This window comes from Neoarius graeffei, chromosome 1, assembly GCF_027579695.1.
Source record: "Neoarius graeffei isolate fNeoGra1 chromosome 1, fNeoGra1.pri, whole genome shotgun sequence".
Taxonomy (NCBI): Eukaryota; Metazoa; Chordata; class Actinopteri; order Siluriformes; family Ariidae; genus Neoarius; species Neoarius graeffei.
Window position 1 is genome coordinate 23,883,599 of NC_083569.1, and position 15,942 is coordinate 23,899,540.

The 15,942-nt window shown below is 42.4% G+C and overlaps 1 protein-coding gene across 15 annotated transcripts in view; it reads right to left on the minus strand.

Moving 5' to 3' along the window:
* The window catches only part of LOC132892138 (NACHT, LRR and PYD domains-containing protein 12-like), a 445,190-nt gene that overhangs the window by 154,274 nt on the left and 274,974 nt on the right, over positions 1-15,942 (minus strand). For 14 of the 15 annotated variants that reach the window (XM_060930582.1, XM_060930560.1, XM_060930556.1 and 11 more), the window contains exon 1: positions 6,843-6,980. The exons of the other annotated variant lie outside the window; for it this stretch is intronic. The gene's annotated coding sequence lies outside the window, so the exon portion shown is untranslated. Of the gene's footprint in view, positions 1-6,842; positions 6,981-15,942 lie in introns of those variants that run through there. 15 annotated transcript variants of the gene reach the window in all.

Consider the following 15,942-nt stretch of genomic DNA (forward strand, 5'->3'; position numbering starts at 1 on the left):
TTCTCCTTCCCACATGCTCTGCATCTCTTCTCAGGATGTGCCCATACCATCTGTCTCATCTCTCTTAGCATAATTCCCAAGCTCTCCACATGTACTGTCCCTCTGATGTACTCGTTCCTTATCCTGTTCAACCTTGTCACTCCCATCGCAAACCTTAGCATCCTCAACTCCGCCACCTCCAACTTTGCCTCCTGTTTCTTCATTAAGGGTATGGTCTCCAATCCATACATCACAGCTGGTCTCACTACTGTCTTATACATCTTACCTTTCACTTTTGCTGGGACTTTCCTATCACAAATGACTCCTGAAATCCTTCTCCAACTGCTCCACCCTGCCTGCACTCTCTTTCTCACCTCACTATCGCAGCCCCCATTTTCCTGCACAGTTGACCCCAGGTACTTGAATTCACCAACTTTCTTTACATCTACTCCTTGCATCTTCACTACACTCTCATCCCCATTCTCACTGATGCACATGTATTCTGTCTTGCTACTGCTCACCTTCATTCCAATGCATACCTTCATCTCTCCAAACCCAACTCAACCTCCTTTCTACTTTCACCACATATCACAATATCATCCGCAAACATCATGTTCCATGGTGACTCTTGCCTCACTTCGTCCGTCAAGCTATCCATCACTATGGCAAACAAAAAAGGACTCAAAGCAGATCCTTGATGAAGTCCCACCTTCACCTTGAACTATTCAGTCGTTCCAACTGCACACCTCACTGCTGTTTCACTGTTCTCGTACATGTCTTGCACCACTCTAATATACTTCTCGTTCACTCCACTCTTTGTCATACAATACCATAATTCATCTCTTGGCACTCTATTGCATGCCTTCTCCAGGTCTACAAACACACAATGTAGCTTTCTCTGGCCTTCTCTGTACTTCTCCATTAACATTCTTAAAGCAAAAATTGCATCCAACATGCTCTTCTTTGGCATAAACCCATACTGCTGTTCACAGATTGCTACCTCTCTTCTCAATCTCGCCTCCAATACCCATTCCCATAGCTTCATGGTGTGGCTCATCAATTTTATTCCTCTGTAGTTACTGCAGCTCTGTACATCTCCCTTATTCTTGTATATTGGGACTGGCACACTCTCTATTCATTTGGCATTTTCTCATTCTCTAGGATCTTATGAAACAATCTTGTTAGGAACTCCACAGCTGTCTCACCCAAACATCTCCAAGCCTCAATCGGGATACCATCTGGTCCGACTGCTTTCCCAGTCTTCATTCTTTTCATGGCTGCCCTCACCTCATCCTTACTAACCACTCTAACATCCAATCTTTTGCTTCCTGATTTGCTGTCTCCAATGAATCTGACCTTTTCTCTCTTGGATTCTCCTCATTTAATAAATCCTCAAAGTACTCTTTCCACCACCTTAATACACTGTCTTTGTCAGCACATTTCCATTTACATCTTTCATCACTCTTATCTGCTGTACATCCCTCGCTTCCCTGTTTCTCTGCCTAGCTAGTCTGTACAGGTCTTTCTCTCCTTCTTTGGTCTCCAGTGTTTCATACAACTCCTGGTATGCATCTGCTTTTGCCTTTGCTACCGCTCTTTTTGCCTTCTGTCTCGTCTCTTTGTATAACCACCTGCTTTCCTCGTCTCTCTGATCATCCCAATTCTTCTTTGCTAGCCTCTTCTCTTTTTTATAATTTCCTGTACTTCTTTGTTCCATCGCCATGTCTCCTTGTCTTCCTTCCTCCTTCCCGATGACCACCCTAGCACCTTCCTTGCTGCCTCTCTTACTAGTACTGCAGTAGTATTCCAATCTTCTGGCAGACTTCCATGACCAGTCAATGCTCATCTCATTTCTTCCCTAAACTCCTTCTGATGTTCAACCTCTTAGTTTCCACCACTTAATCTTCAGCTCCACCATTTCACGCTTCCTCTTTTTCACTTTCAAGCTCATCCTGCACACAACCACTCGATGTTGTCTAGCTACACTCTCCCTTCCCATAACTTTACAGTCTCCAATCTCCTTCAGGTTACCCCTTCTGCAGAGTATGTAGTCCACCTGTGTAGATCTTCCTCCACTCTTAAATGTCACCCTGTGCTGCTTGTTCTTCTTGAAGTATGTATTGACTATTGCCAAATTCATCCTCTTTGAAAAATCAACCACCATTTTCCCTTCCACATTTCTCTCTCTTACACCAAATCTGCCCATCACGTCCTCATCTCCTCTGTTTCCCTCGCCAACATGTCCATTGAAATCTGCTCCTATCAGCACGTGCTCCTCCCTCGGTATACTTTCTACCACTTCATCCATCTTTTCCCAGAAAGACTCTTTCTCTTCATTCTCACATCCAACCTGTGGGGCATATGCACACCAGTGGTTGCGTTAGACTTTTTCATTGTCCGTCATTTTGACGGACAGGGTCGTAAAAATTCCGTCATTGTCCATTATTATCTGTCATTTTATTTTAACTTTTAAATGACAATATATATAGGCTATAAATGCTATATATTTAATAACTTGTGTTTTCATGGACTCATTTTCATTTAAAAATTAATTCACAGAACAAGCTTGTATTATTTAATCATTTATTTATGTATTTATGATGCAAAAAGATGAACAGAGATTCTGACGTTCGGTCACTTGTGAACCCATTTTCCCTCCGCTAAAAACATTGCAGCTGTTGTGCCTTAACGGGCATATGAACAATGTTATTTTACAACGTAGCAAGACAATTGCAGTTAAAATATGAACAGTCCACTACAACGATTTAAGTGACGATCTAATTTGACCTGTTTGCGTGAGCTCAAACCTTCCTTCTGGCCCGCATGGATTTAAATTGGGAGCTCGCTTGTGCATAATCAAAGTCGTCAATGGAGACTGCTGCCGAGGCAATTGTTATTAAATTTTGCGTCTTTGCCTCGGACAGACGACTTCTCATTGACGTTTCAATTTTATTCTGAAGGCTGAACCCGCGCTCTGCTGCGACACTGGAGACTGGAATAACCAGCGCCACTTCAGCCAAAGTTCTGAAGTCGGGAAACATTTCTCCCAGGGAAGTGATCAGAAGCCGGCAAGAGCCTCTGAAAGTTGGATTTCCCGACCCTGCTAGTGCTCTCTTCATAGAGAGGAAATCCTGCAGCATGCGGTCTATCTGCACCAGTGGTGCAGCTGCACCCCGCGGTTAGGCGCGTGAACTACCGGCTACTTAAATTGATCATCTGTCAAAATCACGCACGGCCTTCAGATTCTTTCGTAGGCTACTTAAATTTGTCATAGTGGGGGTCGGCTCGGCTCGGCGGAGCCTGGAACCTGACACAGAAGGTCTTAAATAAAACGAAGTTATGTTTAAATGTTAGTTTGTCTACCCGTGCTCTCATTAAAATGATAGCTTAGCAGATATTCAAGCAGTGATGTTCCTAAGCTTCCTAAGCTTGCTGGGGAAAAATACAATAAATCGACATTTGTTTCATTTTAAAAACAAGAAAACAACTAGCCTAAATGAGCGCTATTGCATTAAGACGTACAGGCAGGGAAACGACACAACCCAATGCATCTCTTTTTTTAATAGCAAAAATGACGTGTCTTCTGCAGAGAAGGGAAACATTAATACATCTCACTGTGCTAGTGGTTAGAAAAGTCAGAGCGCGATGGGGGGAACAGCCTTGCGCAGTGGCTACAATGTATACATGAGTAGCCTATGCACTGAACATCAAGACGCCGCAACGTCGGCTCAGATTGAAAGTGACGGCAGTGAAGACTGTATACTGTATGTAAGAACTCTGCCACAACTTGCCAATCATTTCAATTGTGTGTTTCATTATGTTTTATTATTATTATTATTATTATTATTATTATTATTAGGCTGTTGGTAATGGTAACAGTAAACATCCGTCAAAATGACCGACGGCCTTCAGATTTTTCCGTCATAGCTAAAAAAAAATCCGTCAATGACGGACAATTGTCGGTTAACGCGACCTACGATGCACACACAACGTTGATTACCACTCCTTGAATCTCCAACTTCATGCCTATCACTCTATCTGACACCATCTTCACATCAATCACACTGTTGACCAACTCTCCCCTCAAAACAACACCAACACCATTTCTCTTTCCATCGACTCCATAGTAAAACAACTTGCATCCATCTCCAATGTTCTTGGCCTTGCTTCCTTTCCACCTCGTCTCCTGCACACACAAAATGTCCAACTTCCTTCTTCCATCATACCTGCTAACTCTCTCGTTCTGCCAGTCAATGTTCCCACATTCAGTGTTCCTACCCTCAATTCTAAGCTCCTTTCCTTCCATCTTTCACGCTCTCTCCTAACACGCCTCCCCCCTCTCTTTCTCCTTCTCCGTTTTGGCGCAACAGTAGCATACTTTCCACCGGCACCCTGTTGACCAACAGTACTGGAGGCAGTCGTTGTTAACCCGGGCCCCGACCGATCCGGTATGGTATTTCTCTTTTCATTCCGCATGTTAGAGTTAGCACAGTTTTACGCCGGATGCCCTTCCTGACGCAACCCTCTCCAATTTATCCGGGCTTGGGACCAGCACCAAGAGTATGCTTATGCACCCCCAGTGGCTGGATTAAGAGGTAAAGAAAATAAGAAAAAAAAGGTCAGTGAGGTAAAGAAAATAAGAAAAAAATTGTCATTTCCTCTTCCCCCTAAAGTTAAAGAAGTAAATTTTAAAATCTTAAACGAAATCTACCCGACAAATTAATTCCTAAGATAAAGATTTAATTTTGATGTAAATAATCGTGTATTCTGTGAGAAAGAAATTGAGGATCTGGAACATGTATTTTTTAATTGCGACTTAGTACAACCTTTTTGGAACGATATGCAAAGCTGGCTGCAGTCCAAAAACATTGATTTGTTACCTCTGACTGTAAACATGGTCAAATTTGGTGTGTTTATTGATAAAAGAAATCTAGATTTTGTTAATGTTTAATTAATACTTGGAAAATTCTTTATACATAAATGCAGGTATTTTAAATCAAAACCCTGTCTGATTAGGTGGAGGAATGAGCTTAAGGTCCTAAGTAAGTCACTGAAGCTGATTAATGATAAAAATAAGCCCTTAAATTGTTTTCATTACTTGATACCTTTAAGTTAATATGAGAAAGCACTTTATATTTTATGTTTCTTCTTTATTTTCCGATTATTTTTATTTTTCTCAACCAAAAGAAGGAACTGTATGTGACTTTGAAGTGCCTTGTTTGTTTGTACCTATATGTTTAAAATAAAGTTGATTTTATTTATTATTTTTTTTTGGGGGGGGGGGGACTCTGAGGTCGTCATCATCATCATCTTTGAGCTTATACAGCAGCTGGCATCCACAATGCTGCATTACTGTCACCTACAGGGATTTTTCCACATCATCGTCACTTCATTTTAAACCCGTTTTTCCAGTCCAGTTGTTCACAAAAACATAAATAACCATTTCCTCCCCTTAGCAGTGTCTCCATACTTTTAATATACTTTTAATACTGTCCTCTACCCGTCTGATTTTCTGTAGCTCTGTCATCATTTCTTGCTTCTAAAACCTAAATTTCTTGCATGATATAAAGAAATGCTCAACTGTCTCAGCTTCATGGAACTGATCACAAAAACCCATTGGATGTTTTCCCATGATGTTAAGAGTACTAGATTGCTGTGTTCAATCCTCAGCCTGCTTATTATTATTTGCTCTTTCTGGTTTGATCTCCTACTTCTCAACATACCTACTTTGCTTTGGATTGAATGCAAATGTCTGCCTTTTGTTTCCTTATCTGATAGCTGTTTTCAATGTTGATTTCCCTTTCTCCACACTATGCTTTTCCCTCTGATTTTGAGAATTTGATGGTCACTTCAACAGTTTCTTTTTTGACTGCTTCTTTTGCGAGTTTGTCCACTCTCTCGTTCCCCTGGACGCCTGAATGTGCTGGGACCCAAATGAATGTGATATCTTTCCCCTGATTAACCGTTCTTGAATTGGTAAACAAGATTTCATAAAGCAGATCTTGATGATTTCTAGCTGAAGCTGTCTTCATGCTTGTAAGTGCTGACACGGAATCATTACAGATTAATATATTTCTGCAGTTTACCTGTCCAGTCCATTCTAATGCCAACATTATGGTAAACAATTTCACCGTACATACACTCAAACCATCAGAAGTTCTCTGATTAATTTCCACCTGGTAACTGGACACAGCAACTGCAGAACCTGTGGCATCTGTTTGCAAATCCTTTGCTCCACCTGTAAAGATCTGAATACTGTCTTTATACATACAGTCCCTATAACTATAATGTTCACTGGTTAGATCTGCATTCCTCTCAGTGAGTGTAATCCCGAGTAACTGCATGTCCACACAGGTTTTCTAAAACCCAGACAGGTCGAACCGGTCACACCACAGTTCAGCAAAACTCTGTCATGAGGAAAAAAACAACCTTCAGCACCTCAAAATGATCAAATCCCTTCCGCATGATACTGTTCTTGTGAGTCATAGGAAAATTCCCTTCACACACACAATTTTATATATATATATATATATATATATATATATATATATATATATATATATATATAAATAAAAAATTAAATACATAAAATTTCAGATGCCTTTGCAGTCAGTCCCTTTAAATGGAAATGCTGGAATTTACACAACAGACACAGTGAAAACATGTGTTTGAAAAACATGCAGAGGGAAGAAAGCAGCCTAAAGACACTCCTGATGAGAAAACACTGGCCACTGATGCAGGACATTGCACCTGTATTTAGCCACTAAACACCTTCTCAGGTGATTTCAGTTCCGCAGTTTTACTGCTGTTTTTACACGAGCTCAGTCAAATACAACCACATTTCTCTCCAACACATCACTTACTTTTACTCAGCACTCCATGATGGGTTTCATTAATCTCACTGGTTCTGCCTGGAGTTGGAGTTTTTATTATTATTTTCTCCCAACAGCAACAAAACGGTGTCTCAGCTGAAAGAGAAACACTTTCACTTCAGGAGAACTGATTCACTCCGAGTGATGTGTCGTTCAGGAAATGAATCGACTCTTTGATTCGGCTCTTTGAGATTAATTTTAAATTGAAAAAGCAAACGGTGAAATTGAAATGTTTACTCGTTCAGGGAGACTCTTGATGTTTTGTTGTTCTGAAGTTACACTGCAAGTCCAGTCCACTTCAAGTACCAAGAAATGGAATAAAAGTGCGGTCATTAATAATAATAATAATAATAATAATAATAATAATCTCACATAAAATCTGTTTGTGAAAAGACAAAAGAAGGCGGCTGAGAAAGATTTCACATTTTATCCTGATTATCACATTATGACGTCATATTATTATTCATCATCCTGACATGCCATCTCGGTGAGTACTTCCACACTGAGGCCCTGGCAAAATGCAGCCTCATTCCCTCCACCCCCACAGCCAGCATTCAGAACTCGAGGGTATATTCCACCACTCATCTCCCTCCTTGTTTAGCTGCCAGTAGCTGTTCTCTGATCTCCTTTCCCTCAGGGGCATTGTCAAACACTCTACTGAACATTGTGATGAAGCGGTTGCAGGTAGAGATCGATTTGCCACCTCTCTCCCATACAGCTGTAGACCATTTGAGGGCTTTGCCAGTGAGCAAACCCATGAACTGGGTGATTATGGACTGGTTGGAGGTGCCCTCCTGATCGGCCATATAGAGGAAGCGCTGAAGTAGAAATCCTCTACACTGGAAGGGTCTCCTGTGAACTTGTCAGGCTGCGGAATGAGGGGAACAACTTATGCCACTGGAGTTGGGGATGAAGTTGTAGGTGTGACATGTTGGGTCAAGATTTGGACAAGGGCTTCAGTGAGTTGCTGGACCTGGGCCTCAACCACTTGGCTCCCCTGTTGTGGCTCGCCAATGAAATGACCTTGTTAAATAATTATCAGTCCCACAAACACATCAGTCCCACAGGCTCTTCTGTCCAGTTTCACAAGCACATTGCTTCCTCCTTCTCACTAAACACAACCGTAGCTGTAGTAATACCATTATTATGATCTATTACGTTACTCAATTCCTTTATAGAAGACATTGAAATATATGAAATATACTAATCCTATACAATAAAATATGATTGTATATCTCATCTCATCTCATTATCTCTAGCCGCTTTATCCTTCTACAGGATCACAGGCAAGCTGGAGCCTATCCCAGCTGACTACGGGCGAAAGGCGGGGTACACCCTGGACAAGTCGCCAGGTCATCACAGGGCTGACACATAGACACAGACAACCATTCACACTCACATTCACACCTACGGTCAATTTAGAATCACCAGTTAATCTAACCTGCATGTCTTTGGACTGTGGGGGAAACCCACGCGGACATGGGGAGAACATGCAAACTCTGCACAAAAAGGCCCTCGCCAGCCACGGAGCTCGAACCCGGACCTTCTTGCTGTGAGGTGACAGCGCTAACCACTACACCACCATGCCGCCCAGAATATAGATATTTAGTATATATTTCCAGATGTATCTATAACCCTGGTTTGATGAACTGATGCACTCCAGCCTCTGGATCAGGGGTCATCAAACTACGGCCCGCGGGCCGACTCTGGGCCGCCACCCCCCTTTGACCGGCCCCCCAGCCCCTCTGCCCCTCGCCACTTGAACCGGCCCTATGAAGCAATCCCCAAAAGTGGTCATGGCCTATTAAATTGCTTTTTGGCAAATAATAACATGTCTGCATCTTGTATTTTGTTGATTTTATCAATTAAAATTGATATTTAGTTATAAAATGAACTATTCATATTTTCCGAATTTTCGTCATATGCTCGCGATCAAGCAGTGACAGGCAGCGCACGCGCAGAGAACTGTCAGTGTTCAGGACAGCAAAATGGCTAGCGGTAAGCAAAAAAGTTGACAGAGAGTGCAGAGTTTTTAAAGAACAGTGGACCACCGATTATTTTTTCGTTCAGTGTAAGGACCGTGCAGTTTGTCTTGTATGTAAAGAAAGTGTGTCAGTTTTCAAAGAATATAATCTGCGTCGTCACTACGAAACCCGCCACAAAGAGTATGCTAGTTTGCGAGGGCAAACAAGAGAAGACAGGATTCGGAGGATGAAATGTGGACTGGCTGCACAACAGAATGTATTCCTTCGCCAAACCCAGATCAACCAGGCTGCTGTCCGAGCTAGCTATAAGGTAGGAAAGCCGTTTACTGATGGGGACTTTGTTAAAGTATGCATGCTTGCTGTGGCCAAGGAGGTGTGTCCCGACAAGAAGGATGCGCTCAACATGGTGAGTCTCTCCGCACCTACTATGACCAGGCAAACCGAAGATTTGGGGGACAACGTGCATGACCAGCTGAATGAGAAAGCATAAGAATTAGAGTTTTTTGCTTTGGCCATGGATGAGAGCAATGACGTGCAGGACACAGCACAACTGCTGTGATCTATTGATCTATTGCTCATATTATTATAATTACACTGTTTTTTTAAATATATTTATTTTATAGGCCTATTTATTTGACCTTTATTAAGTGCTGCACACAATTATTATTAATATTATTCATTATATCAACAGGCCTACCTACAATTTATAATTTTCCACTCACCTTTGCCAGTGTCAATCACCTCGACTAGGCAGATGTTTCTTACCTTGACAGCTTTGATGTTATTTTTATTACAAAATAAATAAATGGAATATCTGTGGTATTTCAAATTAAAACAAAGTGTGAAGACTCGATTACTACTTTTGCAAACCACTAGTAAAGATAAACAAATATGTGCCAGGAATCAAGTGTTGATATAGTAGTGTGGATATAGTAGTGGGGATGGCTGTGCCAGGCTAGTAATCTCTACTACACAATGAGGCCTGCTGGTGGTCATATTTGTCTGGGTCATACAATTCTGTTATATAGCTGACCCGACCCCAGCCCCCCATCACAGTCAGGAATGACAATGTGGCCCCCAGAAAAAAAAGTTTGGTGACCCCTGCTCTGGATTGTCTGGATGATTGTGTGATTATTCGTTTGACCAGCAGGTGTCTCTAGTGAGCAAGTGAAGCTTCAAGAAATGAAGTACTTCTCAACACAGCTGGCTGGAAAGCTTCAGTGTTTCATGAAGCTTCATCTGGCCATCACTACATCTCAGGCTACATCCACATGACAACGGCAACGAGATTTTTTTTTTAAATATTGCGTCCACATGTGCAACGGATCAGTAAAATATCAGGTACATATGGCAACGCAGCGCTTGCTGAAAACAATGCAATACACATGCCACACCGCTACGTGCGCTGTAAGACGGTCCCATCGGAGACACCAGAACAATAGAAGAAGTATGACGCATGCGCGGAAGGTTCTTCCCTGTCACTGTCACACGCACACACCTTCTCACTCCCTATCCTATCCCTTTAAATCACGTGCTCGTTTTTGAATGGAGACGCGGAAAGAGGAATGAATGGGGGTAGATGGAAGCCAGTACGCCAACATTCTGATATCCTCCAGAATTCTTTAATGGTCTGGAATAAATTGAATGCTACACTTTGATGGATTACTTTGTTGTTCTACGCCCCTTTTGAGGAATGTATTGTTGGACTTAAACCAACATCTGAAGAGGTGAGATCACTCCTTTTTTTCCCTATTTTTGCTGGCGGGATTGTTTGATTTGTTGACAACTCGCACCGAGTTCGTTACACTTCTACCCGGCGTTAAGCACTCACAGTCATGTGGTTGTGACGTCATCGTAAACAAATCCGTTCTACTCATCCAGACGACTTCGCAATGGCGCCATTGCCAGATCTTTCCACTCTGGAACCCGTTCTCAAAAGATTTCGTTTTGGGGCACCCAAAACGCCGGTGCCGTGTGGACGCCAGGCCGAAACGATAAACAATTTTATCAGATTCACCTGAATCCGTTGCCATGTGGACAGGGCCTCAGTCATCACATGTTTGCCCTGTAGAATTACCTTGTACAGACATTTAGCGGTTACCGGTTACAGAGTTCTAACTCAGTACTGGACCGATTTCAATCAATTTTGTACCGAATAAATATTTGGGTACAAAGAGATGGGAAAATAGGGCCCAGGTTTTTAAAAAATAAAATACTTGATTTTTCCTCGAATAAGCATTTTTTTTTACAGAAAACTCCACCATATCAACAATATCAGTTTATCTTTTCTCTGTTTATCTCTAATGATGCTGCTGGAATCTTAATTTCCCTGAGGGAACCCTCCCAAAGGGATCAATAAAGTTTTATCTAATCTAATCTCTGATCTAATTCTGGACATTTAAAAAAAATGTTGATGTGGAGCATCATCCATATGAATGAGCTGTTACTATAGAAATGATAACGTATTTGAAGGAGCTCATTAACACAAACCTGCACTACTTAAAATTAATCAACACCTTCTGACCAATCAGAGTGAAGAACTCAGCAGCACTGTGGTGTAATGCTCTATAAATGTGTATTTATAGCGTCAGGAAGGAAGCTGATGAAGAGTCGTTAACGACGCACACACTTGAGATGTGTTCTGTTTTCTGGAACCGTCTGTCCATCACATTTTTTATTGCAGGACAAAAACGCTGAATATTAATGTGGTGTACAACCCGAGTGTCGACCCATCACCCCCTCCCCGGTACATTCATAACAACACACACCAAAATAATAAACACAAATAGAATCAACACACCTCAGAATGAAACAAGTGTTGAGTGTAAAAACACACAAACGACAATACATTCATATTGTACAGCAGTGTTTCACGAAAAGATCTTACAGCTCTAAAATATGTACACACACACCCTAGTGAACAGAAGCTAACGGGTCACTGAGTCACTCATTCAGCTCGAGCCACATTGCATTTTCTCCTTCAAGCACTTTGGAGCCAGAAAACAATTATTTAGTGTTAAAGGTAGACTGCCTTTAAGATTTTTCAGGTTGAGGTCATAAAAAGAAATTTTCCCTGACACCCAATTATTTTTATTTAGTGGACTGAAAGCTACTGAATTTGAATCACAGACTTCCAATTTTATTAGTTTTTTTAATAGAACAATTAATGAACTTAGGGCCACGTGGCACTAAATTCTCTCCTATGTTTTCCTGCTTCACCATGAACCGATTCAAGATACTACATCACGCATCACATGGTGGGATTTCCCCATTCGCACAAGGCATTGTGGGATACAAATTTGAAACAGGAGAGAAAAATGGAGGATGCGAATAAAATGTGAAATACCGACTACAGTAACGGAAAGTGAGAAGAAAAGATGTTATGTTGTGAAGGAAAGGAAACACAGGACCAAACTAATAAATATCGGCGGTGAGCAAGCACCTCGGTGTGATCAGCTGTTCGTTTAGCAACAGAATGATGGAACTGTCAGTGCACAGTCAAAGGTAAACCTATAGATGGCAGTAATGCAACACTGTGGATGCCAGCTGCTGTAAAACTCAAAAGAAGAAGACAACACCAAAAGGTAAACTTGCACATGTGCACACCGGACTTCCTCTGTTTGCTTGACTGCGCAAAGTGAGCGATTTCATGGACATAATTTGCTCGGGAATCCCCTCAAATTAACTAACTTCCCAGCCACAGAATGGCCTGATATTTTGTGTGATATTACAGAAATAAACATTTCACAATAACCACATTTCAGAGGGAACTAAATTTCACTGATTTTCAGAATCAGAAATCAGAAACACTTTAATTGCCAGGTATGTGGACACACACGAGGAATTTGACTCCGGTTCACTTAGCTCTCATAGTACAAAACAGGAAAAAAAAAAAGCGTAGACACAAAATCAAACAAACAAGCAAACAACAATAACAAAAATAGGTGCATAGTGCAAAGTAATCCTGGTAAGTCAATAGTTAATAGTTAAATAAATATAAAGTATACAGTGTGCACAGAATGACGGTATAAGTGTTCAAATATTTTACAAGTGATATTACTGATATATGAATCTGGATTTTAGCTGTTCATCACAGAAAGGATTTCCCTTTGGGTGCAATATGGTGCATAGTGCAAAGATGAATAGTAAATTTAAATAAGTATAAATATAAATAACAATGAGCACAGAATGACAGTATGAGTGTACAGATATTTTGCAAGTGATATTACTGATATATGAATCTGTATTTTAGCTGTTCATCACAGAGACAGCCTGAGGGAAGAAACTGTTCTTGTGTCTGGTTGTTTTTGCATACAGAGATCTATATCGCCTCCCTGAGGGGAGAAGATTAAACAGATTGTGACCAGGGTGTGATGGGTCCGCAGAGATGTTACCTGCCCATTTCCTGACTCTGGACAAGTATAAGTCTTGAATGGAGGGCAGGTTGACACCAATAATTTTCTCTGCAGACCTTATTGTCCGTTGCAGTCTGTTCTTCTCCTGTTTGGTGACCGATCCAAACCAAACAGTGATGGAAGAGCAAAGAACAGACTGAATGATGGCAGAGTAGAATTGTGTCAGCAGCTCCTTAGGCAGGTTGAGCTTCCTGAGCTGGCGCAGAAAGTACAACCTCTGCTGAGCCTTTTTGATGATAGTGACTGTGTTGGTCTCCCACTTCAAGTCCTGAGTGACTGTGGAACCCAGAAACCTGAAGCTTTCAACGGCAGTCACAGTGTTGTTGTTGATGGTGATGGGCAGCAGAGTGGGGGGGCTCCTCCTAAAGTCCACTGTCATCTCCACAGTTTTGAGCGTGTTCAGCTCCAGATTGTTCTGACCGCACCACCAGACCAGCCGTTCAACCTCCGTCTGTATGCAGACTCGTCACCGTCCCGGATGAGGCCGATGACCGTTGTATCGTCTGCAAATTTCAGGAGTTTAACGGATGGGTCTCTTGAGGTGCAGTCGTTGGTATAAAGGGAGAAGAGCAGTGGGGAGAGCACACACCCTTGTGGGGCGCCAGTGCTGACAGTCCGAGTGCTGGATGTGAAGCTCCCCATCCTCACCTGCTGCTTCCTGTCAGTCAGGAAGTTTGTAATCCACTGACAGGTGGAGGAGGGCACAGTGAGCTGGGTGAGCTTGGTGTAGAGGATGTCTGGAACAATGGTGTTGAATGCCAAACTGAAGTCCATGAACAGAATCCTGGCGTACGTCCCTGCAGAGTCAAGGTGTTGCAGGATGTAGTGCAGTCCCATATTGATTGCATCATCCGCTGACCTGTTTGCCTGATAGGCAAACTGCAGGGGGTCCAGCAGGGGGTCTGTGATGTCCTTCAGGTGTGACAACACCAGTCTCTCAAAGGACTTCATGACTACAGATGTGAGAGCTACAGGCCTGTAGTCATTCAGTCCTGTGATGGTGGTTTTCTTGGGAACTGGGATTATTGTGGAGCGTTTGAAGCATGAGGGGACTTCACACAGCTCCAGGGATCTATTGAAGATCTGAGTGAAGATGGGAGCCAGCTGATCAGCACAGACCTTCAGACAGGAGGGTGATACACCATCTGGGCCAGGTGCCTTCCTGATCTTCTGTCTGCGAAAAAGCTGACAAACATCCTCTTCACAGATCTTGAGTGCTGGGGTGGGGTCAGAGGCGAGAGGAGGCAGAATAGTAGGGGGTGTGAATGGGTCTTTAATGTCTGGGGGGGGAGAGGTGTGAATTTGTCAAATCTGGAGTAGAACACATTCAACTCGTCAGCCAGTTGATGGTTCATTGCAGTGTAGGGGGATGGTCTCCTGTAGTTAGTGATATTCTTCAGGCCTGTCCACACTGATGCTGGATCGTTGGCTGAAAGGCTGTTTTTAATCCTTTCAGCGTAGCTCCTCTTAGCTGATTTCACCTCTTTCGTCAGTGTGTTTCTGGCCTGTTTGTACAGGACTCTGTCCCCACTTTTGTAGGCCTCCTCCTTGGCCTGGCGAAGCTGTCTGAGTTTTGCGGTGAACCAGGGTTTGTTGTTATTGTATGTGTGGAAGGTCTTGGTGGGCACACACATATCATCACAAAAACTGATGTAAGATGTCACAGTATCAGTCAGTTCATGAAGGTCTGAAGCTGCAGCCTCAAAAACACTCCAATCAGTGCAGTCAAAGCAGGCTTGTAGTTCTGCTTTGGCCTCATCAGACCATCTCCTCACTGTCTTAACTACAGGCTTAGCAGATTTCAGCTTCTGCCTGTAGGACGGGATAAGATGAACCATACAGTGATCAGATAGACCCAAGGCTGCACGGGGGACAGAGTGGTATGAGTCCTTTAAAACAGTGTAACAGTGGTCCAGAGTGTTAGAGTCCCTGGTGGGACACTTAATGTGCTGTTTATATTTTGGCAGTTCGTGGCTGAGGCTTGCTCTGTTAAAGTCCCTCAAAACAATGAGCAAAGAGTCCGGGTGTTTTTTCTCCACATTGTTTATCTGGTCAGCCAGGTGTTGTAACGCCTCATTAACACATGCCTGAGGAGGGATGTAAACTCCAACCAGAATAAACAAGGAAAACTCTCGCGGAGCATAAAATGGTTTGCAGTTTATGAATAATGACTCCAGATGAGGACTGCATGATTTATTTAGAACTGTGACATCAGTACACCAACCTTCGTTAATATAAAAGCAGATTCCGCCTATGAAATCGAAATTATGAAATCGAAAGGCCGTCGAGCTTTAAACCTAAACAGTAGTGTCAACATGATCTTCATTCACAGCTTTAAAAAGGGGGGGAGAAGCATCATACTGTGGTACTCATCACTCAGAACAATAACAAAAAATCCATAGTAGCTTGTCTGAGCTAAAGAGTCACTCAGTTGAGCGATTTGTGAAAAAAAAAATCTCCACCCTCAAACCAAAGAGGAAGCAACGTCCAATCCGCTATAGTGTGTTCCGGTGTCACCTGCAGAGCCAAGGAAGAGAACACAGAAAAGCAAGCAGAGACACAAGCAACAAGAGCAAGAGCACAGTTCAGAGGATGAGGACAACTGGAGAGGAATTACAGGATTGCAAGCAGAAGACAGGGAACAGGGTGAACGACATCTGTGGACAGAGGCACCAGAGGTTGATCTAGAAA